This window comes from Anneissia japonica, unplaced genomic scaffold (assembly GCF_011630105.1).
Source record: "Anneissia japonica isolate Jap-2015-1 unplaced genomic scaffold, ASM1163010v1 scaffold3867_len840240_cov202, whole genome shotgun sequence".
Classification (NCBI taxonomy): Eukaryota; Metazoa; Echinodermata; class Crinoidea; order Comatulida; family Comatulidae; genus Anneissia; species Anneissia japonica.
The window spans coordinates 52,457-73,062 of NW_022715965.1; the positions used below are offsets into that span (position 1 = coordinate 52,457).

Here is a 20,606-nt window from a genome sequence, read left to right on the forward strand (position 1 = left end):
CATGCAGTAAAGCCTTGTTTCTTTATAATTACTACACTTTTGCTACAGTGCATGGGCATAGGCTGGGTGTGTGGGAGATGTACTGTACAGTAATCTCCCCCTCCCCCCCATGGCAGCAAATTAGTTCCACTAAGTGAATTAAAATACTTGCAATGACCAGTAAGTTTCCATTGGAATAGGGATTTAGTTCTGCATTGTTGGATTTATTTCCCTTGGTCTGAAACCAGCTGACACCCCGGCAGTGTGTTCACTGCAATCATTTATCTGCGGAGTTATCTTAACTCAATCTGGAAGGCTTCCCGATTTTACCAACCAATCAGTCGGAGATAGTATGTAGCAATTTTATGGAAACTAGCCTTAACAAAGAAAATGAATAAGAATTGGATGGTATGTGTATCACACCAATCAGAATACAGTGTTCACCTCGATAACATATCTGTTATTATTACATAATAAAATTTTTTTTTTTACGGACAATTTACCATCGGAGGAAACACGACTAATAATCCGACTATCACTTCACATCACATCCTGTAAAAGGCTACATGTGTTGCTAAAAACGAGATTTTTTATTTAATATTGTAGTGTTCCTGCTACTACTATACAGAGCAGCTCAAAACATCTTGTAGACTTGTACAGGGTATATACTGTAGGTCTACACAGAGCAATTAAAAGAGTGTGTTCTTAAGGGAATTGTAAACACACAGAGCAACTTAAGAGCATAGTCGTAAAAAGAAACTTTCATTTTTTCTTTTTTTTTTACTTTTTAGTTACAGTATTGCCTTCTGCTACAGTAAATAGCGTGCTTCAATTTTTTTGTAAAATGAATTGGCATCTAGGACTATCAACATTTCTGGGTGGGCCTTTTTTAAGGGGTTTAGGGGTACTGTAGCATAGGCTTAGAGAAGTAGTCTTTGTGCTTAAAAAATGCATGTAATACCAAACCTTGCTATTATGTACTACTACACTTGTAGCAGTAGTAGCACCTAACAGTGGCATGAAAAAATAAGATGATGTGTATAAGCCTCTAGGGAAATGCTCAATACCCCTAGCCACCATTTATGTGGTTGCGCACTTTCCCAGCCCATGGGTGCGATGAAAAATTGTAGGATGTTCACTGGGAGAAAGAAATAATATTAGGGGATCAACTACTTGAGTATAAATTCTTAGTCAGTCTAGTTGAGATGGGGAAGGGAAAAGCCATCTGGTAAATTTTTTTTGTGGAGCTTTACCCCCACACTTACTCATAGATGCACCATTGCCTATCATTTTTTAATATTCATAACAGTCGTTGGACCTGTAGTTGTTTTGCTCATACAAAAATCCTTTAAGTACCAAGGGTCAGAAATTTTTAATTCATGTTTTTTTTTAATGGGTATGTCTATTTTATTGCGGAAAATCTTCCATTTATTCATAAACACATTACCAACGCAAAGAAAATGGACTGACATCATAAATATTAGTCACCATGCATGGTAAATACTGGGGTAGAGATAACTAGCATTTTATAGCAATGGATCTTATTTTAACTTTTATATTTCTTGGTTATCCAGGGTTAACATGATCAAAATTAATGAGAAACATGAAGTCAGGTTAACTAGCATTTTGAGGTGAAGGATAACAGATAATAGGCATGAAATGGTGGTTAAGATTCTTGCCGGTTTCAATCCCAGGGTCCTGGGTTCAATTCCTGTCTGACGGGATAGTTTTGCATGACCAATAACAGCTCCACAAGCCTCATAACGTGGCATGGTTCATGTAGCATCTTGTGTGCATATTTGTCTTGTGAAGGGTGTGCTACTTTGTTCAAGTTCTCTATTAGCAGTATAGTACTTGCCACTTTTGCCTAAATAATGAATAAATTACAGCATGGAGAAATTAGTTTATTAAATTAAACTAATTCCTCCATGATTACAGTAATACAATCTTCCACCACAAATGAGTTAAGTTGCACCTTCTGATGAATAGAGGTTGTCATTAATTTTCCAATCAAAAATTTGGCAATGTTTTTTCCTTTTTTCTTCTAGTACATCTGTAGTTCATTATATGTTTGATTAGGTGTGTTTATTTATTGAAAGGTATTGGTAGAGTCTAGAAAATCCACAAAATGCTGTTGAAACAGGACCAAATGATGTCATTAGAATTCATTGAGACACTGCAAAATTTCTTATTTAACTACCGGCTATTACCGATAAAAAATAGGCTCCCAGCAGGAATATGTGTTTTACTGCCTTATAATACACATACACGTTAGTAGACAATCAGGAGGCCAATACAGTATGATAAAAAGGTAAAATCTGGCCCGAGTGAGACAAATTTCTGCTTATGACGCAATATCTCATCATGCACCTCCCCGGATTTACTCTCACAAATAAATTTTTAGATGAAAGCTAAGTGTCTGCTGAGCCCGCAGAAAGGCCAATGAGAAGAATACAGGTCTCCCTCCAATTAAAGACCAATTTTGGGACCAGGGTTTTCATGGTCTTTAGCAGCTTTGCTCTCAAATTAGAATAATAAAAATGAAAGACATTTGCTTATTTGGGACCACAGAAAAGTGGTCTTTAATTGGAAGGGTCTTGGCAAGGAAAATACTTTCTCATAATTTTAAATTGAATAAGTAATAACTTTCAAAACTATTGGTACTGTGATTTATATATTTAATTTGATTATACAATTATATAAGCTCAACACAAATAATATAATCTTAATCATAAAAATAAGTTACAAGAAGCTTCTAGTACAAATCCGCAAATTATCAAATACGGCGAGTGGCTTATTTTTGAAGTGTTTTTTCTCCAAATTCCATTTTTGTACATGCTAATTAAGCATGTTCAAAGACGGCCTTCCGCCCGAAGTAAATTTACAACAGATGTACGATAATAATATACGCATGTTACTATGAACGAGTGACCATACGATGCTCATAGAGGGCCGATGTTTTTATTTACCTTGAAATTCTTTAAAGCAAATTTTCCGTAACTAGTAAGGCATCACATTTTTGTCTTGTAATGATTAATTTGAAATTGTATGCAAAGAGGAAAACTTGGCACCCACAAGTGTTACACATCACAGGAAATTACTTTTTTTGGCACTCATTTAGTTATCCCGAATGTATTGTGGGAAAAAATTGAGGTCATAAACAAGGTCATACTTACTGGCGACTTCCGAAGTACTGTATTTTACTATGAGGACAAATTTTTATATGCCTTGACTATAGGGGCATGTACAAAACTAGCGAAATTTCTGAGAAGTAAATCGCCCAAAGTAACGTTGAAATAACTTAATACATGATGCATTTCACTGAAACTCACAGGGCTTACGACAAGTAAAAGCGCTACACAGGCTTACGACAAACAAATTGCTACTTCAAGCTTTTAGCTTTAGTTATTACCTCGTCTGATTATGTTTAATTATGTCTACTTATGTGGTATACACACCATTACATTGCAAAATAGACCAGCTGTAGGCTCTATCATGTTCACAATGTCAAAATTTGCTCTCATTTGCCAAGGAGTTGAAATCAATGTTGAAATTAATTAAGTATAAACCTTCTGCTGTGGTTTGGAGGTTATGGTGCATTTTGTGAATCTCAGGATCCGTGGTTCTAATCTAGCAAATTACAAGATCTGTTCAATAAATTACGTTATTTACGAACTGTAGTACTACTGTAGTAATTAATGAACAGATCTTTTTGCTAGTTCATAAATAAAGTAATTTCTAAACACTTGTATTAAATCTATAGACTGCCACACAGTTTTTCCAGTTAGAAGACCAGTAGCAAAGTGGGGTAAAGAACCTCCTGTGTTAAAGTATTTTTGAAAGCCTAAATCTAAACAATTCCATTTTCTAAATATACTTCTTTTGGTAACATATTAAAAAATATCCCCCATAAAATATTCAAATAAAAGAACATGAAAAACCCACGAGAACACCCAAAAACCTTTCTCTGTTGACCATAGGTCTCACGCCCTCTGGACTTCAGGTTCTTGCCACTCACACCATCCTGGCTAAAATGCTGAATCCACCAATGACACTGCGGTTAAATGGACAAGAACGGCTGGTCAAGAAGTGACTAAGAATAAAACAGAAAGGTTTGTGAATGAGACTTAAATGATTCAACTGAACTGGTCCCTTTTATTGAGTCATATTTCAGCATACTTATTTCGCTTGTAAATAACTTAAAGTGATGTTACCCTGTGATACAAGCTTAGACCCTGAAAAGCTGCAAAGCTTCCAAATATGGCATGAAGGTCTAACCTACACTTATTCCTATAATTCGAAGATTATTTTTTTTTAAAACAGGCCAAAAATTGTATAAATAGTTTTTATGAGGATTCAAAGAACTTGAAAATCATACAATTTTATAATTTCATGCAATAAAACGAGAAAATTCAAAAAACCAAAAAAAAAATTGTATAAAGTAGACAAAAATATATAGGAAAATATATTTGAAAACAATATGGACTGATATACAAGATTAAAACTGACAGGCTGACCACGCATTTAAAGAATAATTAAAGGGAAGGGGAGGGAAGTCAGTTTAACGCCTTTTGCCTTTTATCCTACTATCCACTCTCATTAGGGAATTTAGGCGTTCATGAGATGTACCCTAAATTGAAACCTGTCGTTTATTCGCTTGATAACTTTTTCATGAAAAGCCAATTTTTCAATAGGATTTTTGATAAAAAATAGTATGAAACAAACAAAACAGTGATTATATTGGTTTAAGTTGAAGAAACTTTTATAATAGAACATATTAGAAATGAGGTAACTATTTACCAGTACCAATTTAATATTTTAAGTATCTAAAAATAGTCCCAAAGTGCAATAACAATGATTTTTTGCTATATAATTATTCTGATTTTTATTTATTTATAAAACAAGAACAAACATTAATGTTGTGTTTTATGTTTATGATAGTTGTTTAAAAATAATACAGACCAGTGATTTAATGTCTCTTGTCAGTTTATAGCCTTTTTTTTTTTTGATGCGATAGGTTGAAGGGTAAGATATTTCTACATGCAGGTGTGTTGAAGGCCTTTCAATCCCTGTAATTATAGCTGATGAGATGAAGCAACTGGTTGATCTGGATAGGGTAACCTGTAAGTCAATCCTGTTGTGAGCCTACCTCTTTACTGTCAATCAATTATGAATACTGTACTATAATCGAGAGCCATTCCATTTATGCATGCATTTGTCAATTTAATAATCTTTTCCAGTTAATTCCTCTGGGAAATATAAAGATAAAATCGTCATTATTCTTCTGATCAGGATCTCAAGTCAAAAATTTCCTTCAGTTCCATCTCCTTCCAGCCCTGAAACCAGTACACCATAATGGTATCTGGCGGGGATAGTTTTTACCTTGGAACATAACCATAGTTGTACAATTCTGGTCCCAAATTGTGGACTCGGAAATACCGGGATGGTGTCCGGCAGGGAATAGTTTTCATTTCTTATATTAAATTACGTCATATATGTAAATATTGTTTGAAGGTGCATGAATTAATAATATATTAAATTCTAGCATTACACCATGTAGATGGTTCTGAAAAGATATTCTTGTGATGACAATTGAAGTAACTCAGTTAACACTTTGAGAAATTCTCAACTATCTAATATTATATTACTGTAAATCATATTTTTATTTACTACTTTAAATTCTATTCAGAACCGACCCTTGCAGTGCTATTTGGCCAAAAACTGTTTTTCTTCTTTCTTTTTTTTTTCTGTTTTCTTTTAATTCTTTAAACTGTGTTTTGTTTTACTTTTCATTTATTTTGTCATTATTATTATTCTGTTTCCTTTTGACGAATTTGTAGTAAATTTAACTTCATTATAAATTTATATACATATATTATATTTCTCTGTTTATTCATGAATTGTTATTTTTAACTTGTATTCCTTTTTCATTTTTTTGTTGTTGATAATTCTTTAAATTATTTTTCAATTATTTAGTATATCTATTTCATTTCCTTTGTTTCTTGTTTTATGTATTGAGAGTCTCTAATGATCAGCTCAGGCTGGATGAAACCATCCTCACAAATTAGTGTTGAAATAAAAAATAAATAAAAACAATTTGAATGTAATGTTAAGTTTACAAATGACAATAAAAGAATACCAATTCCTGAATACTAAATACCAACCTGATTATTTTTTTTTTTGGAAATGGTTGCCATATATTTCAGTTCTTGGAATGCTAATTATTAGCATTGTTGTTGTTATTACTATAAAGCATGGCTGTCCGTGGCTGAAATGTGTGACATTTAGAGAGTTTAAAATAATAATCAGCTTGCCAATTAACTTTAAAATCAAAAGCATTTACAGAATGGAAACATTATTGTATAATAACAAATTACAGAACTCATGATAGCTGTCGGTAATTTATGAAGATTAATGATTAGGCCATGAAAGTCTGTAGAAAAAATATGTTGCTGCTTGTAGCAAGGTTTTTTAAATTTCGATGCAGTGATATTTTTTTTTTTTTTTAAATTTTACTTTGCTCTCTGAAGTTCATGTTTTGAAATATTTTATTCCATCATTGAGGAAAACAATAACATATTTTGATGTATAGGGAAAGTATCTGTCATACCAATGTGGTATGGGGTCATGTTAGAAGCGTCCTCGTCGTGGCCCTGGGTAACGCCAATTCTACCACCACCACAAGATATACAGTGCAAGGTATGCTTGTTTCACCTTGTCATCATGCGTAGACCAGAGTGGGTCCTGTCTAGGGCCTGCCTTTACCATCACATCTATAAATGACAAAGGTTTCTTTGGACATGATAAGAAGAAACCCACGTGGTAAAGTTATTCACACAGCTACAATGCAAATAACTACTTCCAATCAAGGAGCACCGCTAGAGACGGAAATGTAGTTTCATCATGTGAATGAGAAAAATGTCATTTATTTGAATTTCAGTAAAGCTCTATCTGCAGTGTCAAATTTGTATGTGACAAATAAATGTATCAAATAAATAAACAAATATATAAAAAAAATAAATAAACATATATCCAAATAAACAAACATAGGCCTATATATAAATAAACAAATAAAATAAATAAACATAAAAAACAAATAAATAAACATAAAATAAATAAAGACAAATAAGAAATAATAAATAATAAAATAAATAATAACAATAATAAATAAATAATAAATAAGTAATAAATAAATAAATGATAAATAAATAATAAAACAAATAAAGAAATAATAAATAATAAAATAAATAATAACAATAATAAATAAATAATAAATAAGTAATAAATAAATGATAAATAAATAATAAATAATAAAACAAATAAAGACAAATAAATAAACATATGTATACAGTAGGAACCCTCTTTTGGGACACTTTTTTTAAGGGAAACCCCTGTTTTAGCCATGGAATGAACTGAAGTATATCTTTTAACACTACAGCGAACCCCCTATTCAGGGGACACTGTTTTCGCCATGGAATGAACCAAAGTATATCTTTTAACACTACAGCCAACCCCCTATTCAGGGGACACCCATATTAAGGAGACACTATTTTTGGTCCCGATGGTATTTTGATTAAAAATTAAAAAGAGTGACAGTTTTTTTTCTGTTTGCCTTGAACAAAGGAAGCTAAATGTGGGTCATCTCATGCCCGGAAATAACTTCTATTACACCTTGGTCTCTCGTGGTCAGTCAAAATCATGCTAGACATTGCGGAAGGGACAATGTCCTGTAAAATTAATTTTTGGTAAAAATAGTGTTGATTTTTAAATTGATTAAAAAAAGTGTTAGACAAACGAAGCTGATGCATTTGTTTACATGACTAGTAAGCCATTCCATTTTACTTTTAATGAACTGAAGACAATTGTGTAATGAAAGTATGCGATAATTTTTATACTCTGAACTCAATTTAGCAAGCTGCATGTTATAGTTTTTATATTAAAATTAATTTTTGAGCTAAAATTACATAAATTTACTAATTTTGTAACCTTTCACTCACCCAATAAGTTAATGTTTTCCCTTACTTTTAATAGAATGTTCTGGCAAGGTTTAACGATAATGAAACACCCCATTTTGACTGTCTGATAGGCGAGACGATGAACTTTCTAGCCCTAATCCAGCTTGGAGGCCACAAGGTTAGGTATACTGTACCCATGCTGGATTACTTGGATAACCTCTGTGATGGATTGATTAATTGAATTATTGATTGATTGATAGCAAGTATTAACCCCCTCCCCCTTACAATTGGAGGCAATGCTTTTGTTTATTTTAGGGTTCAATAATTAATTGCCACTCAACCCTAAATCATATTAACTTTTGTCCAATGAGGAGTTTTCTGTTATAGCGCCCTCTGTAGTTGTAGTATCTCATTAGTAATCTGTCACAATTTTGATCATAAAGCCCAAATGTAATGTAGACCTGTGTACTCAAACATTATTATCTGTCAAATAGGCATTCCACTGGAAACTGTGGATCAAATACAAATAGATAGAAGCAGTGCTCAAATACAGGAACAAAGTTTTTTGTCGAGGGCTATGCACAATACCATTGTAAAGCCTTTTTCTTTTATTTAAACACTGTTTCTATCATTTATGTAGATTTGTGTTCACAGTGCTAGTTAGCAACTATGATGTATAATATTATTTGATTTACAATGTGTTCCTCTGACCGTTAACTTACAGACCTTTCTTAAAGTATCCACATAAGTACCCTAAGTGATGTGTCACATAACTAAAGAGAAACAAAACATACGTTAAACATTATCCCAATCGCTACAGTCAAAATTCCTGAAACATTATTATATCTACGTGGTGGAATTCCCAAGTGATTAACAGTAACAAAACAAACATACTTGACGCTTTCTTGGAATAACTTCGTCTGACATTCCTGGCGTGTGATCTGACCAAGCCTCCTCAAATGTACGTGTTACTTTTTAACTGCCATAGCAACAGCAATTATGTTCCGTCTTTACAATTGTAGCATTTCAGTATTTCCAGTGGCCTCCAGCTAATAAAAACAATGCCGTGTTTGAATTGTAATTCATTTAAAATTGATTGAAAGTAATCAGCTATTGTTGGTGTGGTTCACCCTCGGGTCACCCTTCTACTGTCTGTGCTACTTTAAATATCAATAGTACAGGTATTTAGAGGAGAATTCTCACGAGATGACAACATAATTAACTTAGAGCCTTTAATATATTATGCCTGATGAAATGGAAACATTCAAAGCTCTAAATTCTAGTGATTGGCTGTGGGACCCTCATTTACTATCAGATACTGTATGTTTGCTGATCAAAAAAATTACCAAGATTACAAAAATATTAATGTGAATTTGTTGGAAACTTTAAATTTGGTCTCGTTACATATCTTGACAGGTCTGTCTTCCAGTGGTCCAGCGGTTAGCCTTAAAAAAAAATTGAAAATTTGAATCATTCAAAAAATGTTGACCAAGGAGTAAATCTTTGTGGAGAACTATTTAAACAAACATTTGCATGGTAGCAATTATGATGTTTTTAAAGGGCAATTATTTTATTTAGTTATTTATTTCTTATTTATTATTTTGGTGTACAATTTATCATTAGGTATTATTATTTGTCACTATTAGTTATTTATTCTCAATTACCTTATTGTGAGGAGTGGTGTGGGTTTTAGAAGGCTGCCTCCTTTCATTGGCTGGAAAGGGGCAGGTTGGGGCAGAGAGCTGACTGGTCCCTGTTGGGGCCCTTACAAGCTCATGCATTCTGAGCACAACAGTATGTTACCTTAATGCCTGTGTCAAATTTGTATCATATGATTTGTATGATACGACAACATAGACTCAAATCCTTTTTTTTCGTCAGCAATCCAATTTCAGTTTGTGGTTTTGTTTCAAACATCCTTTTTGCATGCAGAGGCGCAAAACTGTAGCAATGCCACATATCCTGATTTTGTGACGACAAAAAAAAACAAAACACTTTCTAAAAGAAGACTAAAACAAAAATGTTCATTAATTTTTATAAGATATTATTTATCCTTGTAGTGAGATCATCTACTGACCAATATCTGTAAGTCTTACAGTGAATAATGTGTGACTGTGGGTTCTATGTCAATAAATTCCGCAAGGATTCATAGGCTCTGTGTTAGGGCTTTCATAAACTCTGGGGGCTACAGTTGCATGGGCTGTGGGGTTCTTAGAAAGCTCCATGTTCTAGGGATCTCACAAACTCCATATGCTAGGGATTTCCTCGGGAATGATGCAACAGGAAACGGCAAACGTGTTAATCATGGAATTACAAGACTTTTCTGATTTTCTTGTTCTGCGTCCATGTGACTCATCGGTTACGAGTCAGGATGTTGGCTTACTCCATAGTGTTTATATTGTTATTTCTAGGATCTACTGAAAGGTCAATGACCTACATTACAGTACAAATGCAGCAATCCAGTCGAGTGAATGGACTGAGCACGAGCATGAATGAATGAATGTGAAAAGCTAGAGCTGCTGTTTGCTTTTTATAACCTCTCTGTCAAATTTCATTCTGTTTATCATTTGTAAATTTGATTTGCTATTTTATTTGTTTGTGCATCAGCTGATTGAGATGTTTGTATGATGTTCGGTTTTTTCAAAGACCGTGGGAATGCATAATCAATGATTTTTTTATTTTTAAGACGTTAAAAAGTAGTGAAAAAATGAAGTGTGTTCAAAGATGTAACTACTGTAAATCAATCAAATTCAGTACTCTATTTAAATTTTTCTTTCAATTTTTAAAATTTGAACAAGTGAATATTTCCTCGGAAGTTGTCCTCGAATCTCAGTTGGTAGTACACTTCACATTCAACAACCGATATTGTGCTTTTCTCTTCATATTAACATAAGGAATGTGTTTAATCCAAGAAGCATTGCCTGGAGCAGCTACAGGAACATTCAACCAAATGTATGCAAAACAAATAGATGTAATAGGAGAAAATCAAATAACCAATAATTAATAAATCAATTGATTACATTGTAAAGTTGTGATCATAGAAAATTATTACTTTTTATTTATTTACAAATGGCACAATATAGTGCCAGCTACAATTTGTATTTTGGCGTTTTGTTCAGCAGTTGTGATTCGGTTCTTGAGTTTGGGGTTCGATCCGCCACTGTTCAACTTGCTTGTGTCTTTTGGCACTTTTTATGTCTCTCCACCTAGGTGTATAAACGGTTACCTGGTAGGATGCGATTGTTCTGTGTTCAATGTATTTGGTCTGTGCGATGTACTACATGCAAGAACTAGGCATACTGCCCCCTAGGAGTGTTGGGCATGTTTGCTGATTTGTGGATCCAACGACCAACGGGAGACTCTAAGTGTTTAAATCGTTTTGATATTTTCTTGTATTTTGAAAAGTGCTATTATTAATTGCTAAAATATACTATTTATTTGAATTAAATTTGCGATTGTAACAAATTTTAATTTTTGCTTAATACTTGATTGTCTTTTCAAATTTTTCTTTGTGATTACAAGTTTCTGTTTTCTAAGAAAAAATAATTGCACCTTCAACTGACCACTTATGTATATATACCTGTAAATTTCCTGTACTTGTCTATCAGTTATATATAAATAAAATTAAATAAATCCTTACATCATTTAGATTTAGGTTAAAAATCTTCAGATTTCCATAATCCATTAACAAGATAAGATCTCTTATAATCCTTCTACAAAAGCCTTTTATTTTATATTAAGCTTGCATCATCCTAGCAAGAAGCCGACAGCGTGGGTTTTGTATGATTCACTCATAACTCATCATTTGATTTTTATCTACCCCTTTCCCACAATCTCACCTGCATTTTCCACCACATTTATTCTAGCATGATTCTGCAGGTGTTGTGAATTTGTAAGTACTCAATGTGAACACTGACGATAACCAAAATGATCAGTTTTTTTCTCTCAGCCGGACGGCATGGTAATTGTTTCCAGAATATACTTGTTAATTTCATAGATAAGAATCTTAATCAATTCGAGATGAACAGAATGGAACGTTTTTTAGTGCATTGCAACACTTCTATAGAAGCATGCTAACATGTTGCATATACTCATCAGAATTCTTACCTTATCTCGGTCATCTTTGAGACCAAGTTGTATCGGGTTGCTCATCAAAGTCAACTGAAATTTTAATGGATAAATATTATAAAAAAAATAATTGAAAAAGAATATGTAATCACAGCACGGCTATTTCTTCGAAGTCATAAAGTCTAAATCGTTTAACATGATATGTCTATAATAATGGAATGATGGGTAGTCAATGATTTTGGGAAGATTTAAAATTTAAAATATAGGAGAGGACACAGCAGCAATGGCGTATCTAGGTGTGCAAGTGGGGCGCACACCCACAAATTCTTGCACCACCTCCCCCCCCCCCCAGTCTTTCCCAAAAAAGTTATGCTTAACAGGTTGGCTGCCAGCGATGAGTATACTTTTCCCAAAAAAATTATGCTTAACAGGTTGGCTGCCAGCGATGAGTATACTCACCCACAGGGTGTTGCTGAGGGCACCAGGGTGGAGTACTGTATACTCATCAAAATCGGGGTAACATTCTAGCATTTATAACTTTGTAGAACCACGAACTCATCGGCTGGTAGTTTGAGGAAGATACACCTAGACGATAAAGTACAAATCAACCGTATGTATGATTGTTGTGTTATGTTGCCGGTGGAGACACTCGAGCGCCACAAGTGTGGGCACCCTTAGAACATATACCAACCCATGTAAAAAGCGGGTGAGATAACTAGCACTTGGCAAAGTCAATAAAAAGTTCTATCACACCGCCATCGACAAGTTTACTCGGCTTATTATAAATATTTTCCCGCCAATTTATTAGACATTTTGATGATATATATGACTAGATAAAAATTTCAAAAAAGTATGTTTTTACATGTAAACTTGTTTTGGCACACAGGAAGGAACCTTTAAAAAATCTGGCAGTCAATGTGTTAAACAGGAGCGGCACCTGCAGGGTGGGGGGCTTCCCCAAAGCACAATACGTCGGGGGAAAAAAAAATTATATGTATTTTCTGCACTACATATTAGTAGACTATAAAATCTATAAAATAAGCCTTTGAAACCCCTAAATTGACAATATTTTCGGGGTTAAGCAGTTAAAAATCACCTCTCTCCCCCCCTTTTCTTCGTCTATATGACAAGTTTGTAGAACTATAAATATAAAAAAAATAGATAAAGGAAATGCAGAAAAAAGGGCTATACTTCGGACTGGAAAATGGCACTGTGAGCAGCTCTGTTAGAGATGGATGCGTGCACCAAATAAAATGACATTCTTATTATTTTACTGATCCAAACAATTATTGTGATTACAGTCCGTAATATTATGGTCTAAAAGCACAGTTTCGGGTCATCAAATCCCTCCCCCTTGACCCCACCAGGGACTTTATTCCTGAAACTCTGACCGAGGTCTTATACAGTAAACGGTTCGGCCTGCGCACAGTTCTAGTTTTTGGAAATTAAGTAAACCAGGTTAAAAAGAACGCATCCTCATATAAAATCTTCATAGTTGAAGTACCCTGCTGGCTTTTCAGCTTGATAGAAAACCTTAGCATGAACTCTTCAAGTTCTACCATGATGTATTGGTTGAGCCCACTAGTCTCATTTTAGTATGATAAAGGATCAAAATACTATTGGTAGGCCTAGCATGAATATAGTGAATATCTCTTAGTCTTAAATAAGTTGATACAGAGTTTTAAAAACTGGTTCCTCAAGATTAATAATAAATGCTTCATATTAGTGACTTACATTATATACTAACAATTTTTAAATACTTGATGCCTTCAGAGTTTTGGGCTGTTAAAGGATCAAAATACTATTGGTAGGCCTAGAATGAATGCAATAAGTAACTCTTAAATAAGATGCTACAGAGTTTTAAAATTGTACCCTTAAGGATTAAATTAAGAAATGCTTCGTATCAGAACTTGCCTTATATACCAATAATTTAAAATAAATTATGACTTAGAGTTTTGGGCTGTTAAAGACGAAAGGTAATGATAAGTAAATCCAAGTGCACATGGATAATCGAAGTACAAGGCATCCACAAATGTAAATCTAGTTATTGAATCAATTGGATTAAGATGATATTTAAGTATAATCTTTTGGGATTATCTCATAGATTCATGTCCAGTAACCTCACTTAACAACTTGTCTAAAGAATTAACCTTTTTTGATGTCACTATAACTTTTGGGATTTGAGTTGGAATTTCTTTCATTAATTTTTAAGAATAAGATTTAAGCTAAAGAATATATCACAAACCAATGTTTGGCTTTTGTTCAATTTTCAGTTACCAATTTGTTATAAATTCAGATGATTTTTTAAGCCTTAAGAATTATGTATCTGAAATGTGTCACACTTTTGGAAGATTAATTACCAGTGCTCTTCAGTTGATTGAGGTCTTCATAAAATGATTGTCTAATAATGCATAAGATATCAATGAGTACCGTATACCTATATATATCTTTAAAAAGTATATTTTTTATCTCAGTTATTTGAAATATAAAAGGGTAAAATTATATTTTAAAATCATTATGTATGATAATAAAATGAAGATATTTAAAGTGGTGAAGAAGATATTCTTTATTTTAATCTTTGATATCAAAAACAGGGCAGCCAAAACTGGAAACATATTTTTGCATTACTCATGGATGTGCTCTAGCTTAGCCCAACTTTCTCAGTGATTACTTTTTAAAAATTCAAAGTATTCTTTATTGCAATTTGTAAACAAATTGATTTGTAAATAAATTGAAGTTTAACAATCACAATTAACAGAAGTAGACAAACAGGAAAAATAAAAAAAGTTTAAAAACTCAATCAACATCTTAAAATTTTAAAAAGAAAAAAAGGTTAAATTCTAAAAAAAAAATTAACATATAGTTTAGGATATTAAATATAAAATTGATATATATATATTCATTTAGAAAATGGGAAATTCACATGCCTGATAGTGTACAATCTTTACATCAATCTATAGCTATTTGATCACTTTTTCTACTATTTTATCTTTAATATACAGTATTTCTGTTTATTGATATATATTATATGATGGTAATTAAATAAACCATTATAATGAAGATGTCAATAAGGATGTTGCCTAATTTTCGATAGTGACGTAGGTTAAGCCATTTAAACCATACGTATTGTTGTGTTTAGCAGCCCTCTTAATTCTTCTGACCTTTACTATATTCTCTTCGTCTGACGTAAGAAAGATAACATTTTAAAACATTTGCCTTTTATTCTGTTTTGAAAATAGAAATTCTTTAAATGTCATTTTGACAAAGGGTAGTTAAAATAGTCTAATTTAGACTTCTTGTTTTTTTCACCATTTATTTTATTATTCTGTGATTGATACTAATGATAGCATCTCAGTAGAAAAGAATTTAATTCAAATTTATCTCTCTAAATAATATTTAGAAATGTTTCAACGATTCTGAGTAAGATGAACAACTTTAAATGCCATTTCTGCAATTTTTTTTATATAATTCCCATTGAAGGCCTTTTTTTGTATCTCACTGTAAGACCAAAGTATCAACAGCTTATTGTTAGTATTTATATGATTGATTGAGGCTTGACATTTTGACATTAAAACCTGCAAATTTCTCTCATGGCCCATTACGTGAGTATATACCGAATGAGTAATTACTGCCCCAGTGTTCCAGTATTGGAGATTCATTTTCCAAAATTTATTCATATACCTATTTATTCTTTGAACATTTTACATTTTTATTACCATACAAGGGTCAAGAAAGGAGCATTTACGTCGCGGCCCTGTTCCTACCAGTCCCTTTACCCCTATACATGAGGATCGTACAGTGTTGTCGAGTTTTCAGAACTAAATAGACATTGCCCCACAGAGTATGAACTCGTGAATAGACGCGATCAAAAGAACAAATACCATACAGACTAGTAATGTAACCCAGTATACTTATATTTTTGTACTGTTTTATTGTTTTAATTTTAAGTTCACTTCCCTATTTCTCAGTTTCATTTTAATTATTTTTACGTTTGTGTCAATTATGTTTTATTTGTATTTATTATTCTGTAATTAAGTCATTCATTATATTGTATTTAAGTTGAACGCACCACCCTTGAGTGCCGCCGATCTAAAGGCGTAAGTTCACAAAGAAAATAAATAAATAAATATACTATACCATTTTTTTAGATGTTAAGAATAAATATTTAGTAGGCCTAAAATTTAGTAGGCCTGTAAAATTATACAAAGCAAAATTATGCTGAAACAACTTGTATATTACCTTAAGAATTAAGAATTATAAAACAAATTAATATAATAATAATAAATATATAAATGTAGTAAACTATAAATAGTAATAGAAATGACCAATATGCTATATTTAGTTGTTAATATTTTAATGTAAATTAGGTTGCCAACAAAGAGTAAATTCCCATCATTATAAATATTATGAAGGTTTTTTTTATCCTTGTATCTAAAAGAAGGACCGAAATAGCTGGGGGTGAAATATATATACATATGGATTACAAAATGGCCATTTGGCATGATATTGCAAATTTAGTAACCTGCCCGTCAGATGAGAGACAAGCGTGCTGCGTGGGATTTCGCTGATAGGGTATATGGACTGAAAATTTCATTAAACGCGTCATCAATAGTAAATTACCTATCACTCTTACTGGTCTGGCACTAGCTCCTTTCATGCAATACAGACAACCGATTGTCCTTGATTGAGAACTAATCGTTCGAGTTACACAGCCTTGATTGACCTTATTAAAGTTTACCCTTCCTTATCAGTGCTCTAATTGAAAAACCCATTAATTATCTGTCCATTAACTTGTTATTGGGAAAATGAGGTATTGATTGCCAGAGAAGCTCGGAAGCTTTTCTGGGCATATTGATAAAATATTGACCTTATCTTTACTTCTCCAACACAAGACTATAACTTGTGTTTATCTGTGTATTCAAAGCAAAAGTATATACGGTACTGTATATATTTTACCTCGTTAAAGGCTTCATAATCTGTCATTTGCCCCAAATTGCATGACTTCAGAAACTCAATAATAGTATTACCAATAAAGGTCATTGTAAAGTGACCTATATAATTTGGTCTCATTATTCAGCCTCAGTGTTGTTTATTTGTTTTATTTTTTTTTAGTATAATATGGATTTGAGGGGGCGTCTTAATACTGTTTTTTTTTTTTGCTTTGAATTGCTATTGATGAAGCTTTTTTCAGCTAATCCTACACAAATTTGGTATTTCAAACGCCCCAAGTAAAGTCAATATTATGATAATTCCATTTTCATACATTTAAAGAGCTCGATTAAGTTGTTATTTAGGACTGGGATGCTATTCATTTAGTTGATATTTTGATTCATTAGGTAAAGTTACTGTTGCCTTTTCCAATTCATTTATATTGTATGTCATTCTGTTTCTTTCAGGAAATTCAGTATTGATTTGCTAATCTCTTGAAAAGGCAATTAAAATATGGAACTAACAAATACCATACACTGCCTATAATGTGTGTCTTATTAGGGTCTTGTTTAAAGTGAATACCAGTAATAATTATATAATTATGCAGTGGTGTATCTAGGGGATGCGCGGGGGTGCCACACCCTCAATCGCCCCCAAAAATCACAGTCAATTAGTTAAAAATCACCTTATTTTGCGAATTAACGCCCCTCAACTGATCATCAAACTTCACTGATCACCACTTCACCTTCGCACCCCTCATCAGCACCCCTATTTCAAGACTTCTAGATACTCCACTGATATTATGAATTTGGGAAGATGGGTATTTTTCTGGGAGATTCTTGCTTGCGGGAGTATGTGCAAGAGACCGTTTTGATTTCCGGGAGACTCTTGCGAGTTGTGGGAGATTTGAGACCCCTGCATAACCCTGGTGGGTCTGTTTAGGCATTATTGATGATGTTCTGACAATCTCCTGCCTCTCATCACGGTCATGCACTGCCCTTTGGGATCTGGATGCCAATCCTGTCAACTCCCAGATGTTGTCATCCCATCATTTCCTCTGTCTTAATTTTCTTCACTTTTCTGGTAATTTATGTTTTAAGATTGTTAACAGCATCAACAATAATGTCTTTATGATAATATCTGTGGCTTTTTTCTTCTTTTTTTTGTATAGAACTTAAGTTAAACTAAACTGTATTTATCAAGTGTTATGCTGAAAACTGTATCATTTTGCCCGCTCTGTGTCCCTACTTTGTTTATTCAGGCTAAGCTATTACCCTCACATCAGCCACTACAGAAGCGGGTTACCGCAAGAAGATGTTAACAAGAAATTATTTAAAATAGACCACCAACTAAAGGTTTAGAAAAACACTTAAACTAGTTGAATCCTTGATGGTACTCAATTTCCGGTTTGTTTATCCGCTGCAGGGCATGATCATTATTTAGCGCTTCTCTTGTACTCTGAATCTAATATACACCAGTGAAGTGTACCCTTACAGAGAACGCACAGTACGACGCTCAGGAGGAGAGAGTGTTCTTATTGTGACGATATCAATAGGCAGATTAAGACTGAGTCAACAAGTAGGTACTTATATAAACTTTTTATACTCAAAATGGTTAATATAAGTACATCATTATTTTAATTATAGATATTCTGTCTGAGTTGGGATTATCTTTTTGAACAATAACATTTTTAATTTGAATTGATATTTTTTGTAAATTTCAGTAATGCTCTGTCCAGACTATCAAATTTCTTTTGACAAAAAACTGTATGCCTATATATGGTCATGATGTGCCTATATATGGTCATGATGTGCCTATATATGGTCATGATGTGCCTATATATGGTCATGATGTGCCTGTATATAGTCATGATATGCCTATATATGGTCATGATGTGCCTATATATGGTCATGATATGCCTATATTTGGCCATGATGCGCCTATATATGGTCATGATGTGCCTATATATGGTCATGATATGCCTATATATGGTCATGATGTGCCTATATATGGTCATGATGTGCCTATATATGGTCATGATGTGCCTATATATGGTCATGATGTGCCTATATATAGTCATGATATGCCTATATATGGTCATGATGTGCCTATATATGGTCATGATATGCCTATATATGGCCATGATGCGCCTATATATGGTCATGATGTGCCTATATATGGTCATGATATGCCTATATATGGTCATGATGTGCCTATATATGGTCATGATGTGCCTATATATGGTCATGATGTGCCTATATATGGCCATGATGTGATGTCATCATGACCATATTTTTTTGCCAAATGAAATTTGACAGTCTGGACAGGGCATAAGTTATTAAGCCTTCATTTCAAAAAATTAGAACAAGAAATTATAATTTCCTTTTCACTAGATGCATCACTGGCGTATCTACATTACGTGGAGTGCATGCCCCTCCCCCCCCCCCCCCCATAAAAGAAGGCTGGCACCCTCCTCCCACATAAGTACAATAGTAAAAAAAAAATAAACATATCTTGCCAGCTAACACCCTTTACCCTTTATTTAGGAGTAAAGTTCATTCCAAGGTTATCTTTACAATGCTTTCTTTTAAATTATTGATAGTAATGTCATATTATAGTTAACGAATATAGTTTCAAAGCTTCCCCTGTAATTTTGCATTTGCTGCTTCACAGAACAGACATCTCCCCCCTGTTTAGCGTCTGGCTTTTTGATGCACAGCTTCAACACTTACTCCCTCTGGACATTATCACATTCAAAGAAGGAAATGTCCCCAATACATGACGATACAAGTGGTTTATATAACATGGCAGTTGGCATTGGCTGATTACTGTCGATACGATCAATCGTAGTTAATGCCTTGCCTGTGGTTATCGTACATGTCCCGTTTTTAATGAGAACCTTGATTGATCGAAGCTCCGCGTTGTAGCCCATGATTTGGAGCTTGCGGATTTCTCAGCTAGTCGCAGTTAATGGGGTTTCATACGTGTGCTTCTGTGGTTATTAGAACAAGTTATTGTAAAATCAATTCAGGGATTACGCGATACAAAAAAGTGCTGATCAATCATATTATGCAGAGATCTACTATATCTGCTTTAGCAGATCCCATATGTTAGGATTTGACATGTTCATTAATTTGTAACAGTGAAATAATAACAGTTATACATCATCATCTTCATATTGTAATAGCTATGAGCTATGATCCAGGGGAGCCTAGGCATTAAAGGACCCCAGGGTAATAATCAGCATTTTGCCCCATACATAGGGCAAGTGCGACATTTTTTAAAGCTAGGCTCCAGAGGAAGATAAACATTTTATATGTTGTACAACTGAGTTTTCACTAACATGTAAAAAAAACCCAATCAAAATCATTCTTTTGAATGTCAAATATGCCAAAGTGGACGGAGCTTTTCCCCAGGGTAGTAGAGCCTTGAATTATCTAGGGGCCACAGACCTCTTTGTTATGCCACTGCATTAAAGCCAACTATTAATAGGGGGTTGAGCAGTTATCCTATCTCATTAACACTAGATATAATAATATACGTCAGAAATAACAATAATATACGTCAGAAATTCCCCTGCAATGACGTCATAGTAACAGATAATAGTATCTAACAATAACACATTATAGTTATCTTAATATAATATTATTAGGACTATTATTATTGTTATTGATA

At 33.4% G+C, this 20,606-nt stretch overlaps 1 protein-coding gene across 3 annotated transcripts in view; it reads left to right on the forward strand.

Moving 5' to 3' along the window:
• Nucleotides 1–20,606, forward strand: part of LOC117109504 — a gene marked incomplete at its 5' end in the record, with an annotated part of 49,034 nt that overhangs the window by 19,556 nt on the left and 8,872 nt on the right. For all 3 annotated transcript variants that reach the window (XM_033251872.1, XM_033251875.1, XM_033251874.1), the window contains 2 exon segments: nt 3,960–4,091; nt 4,997–5,102.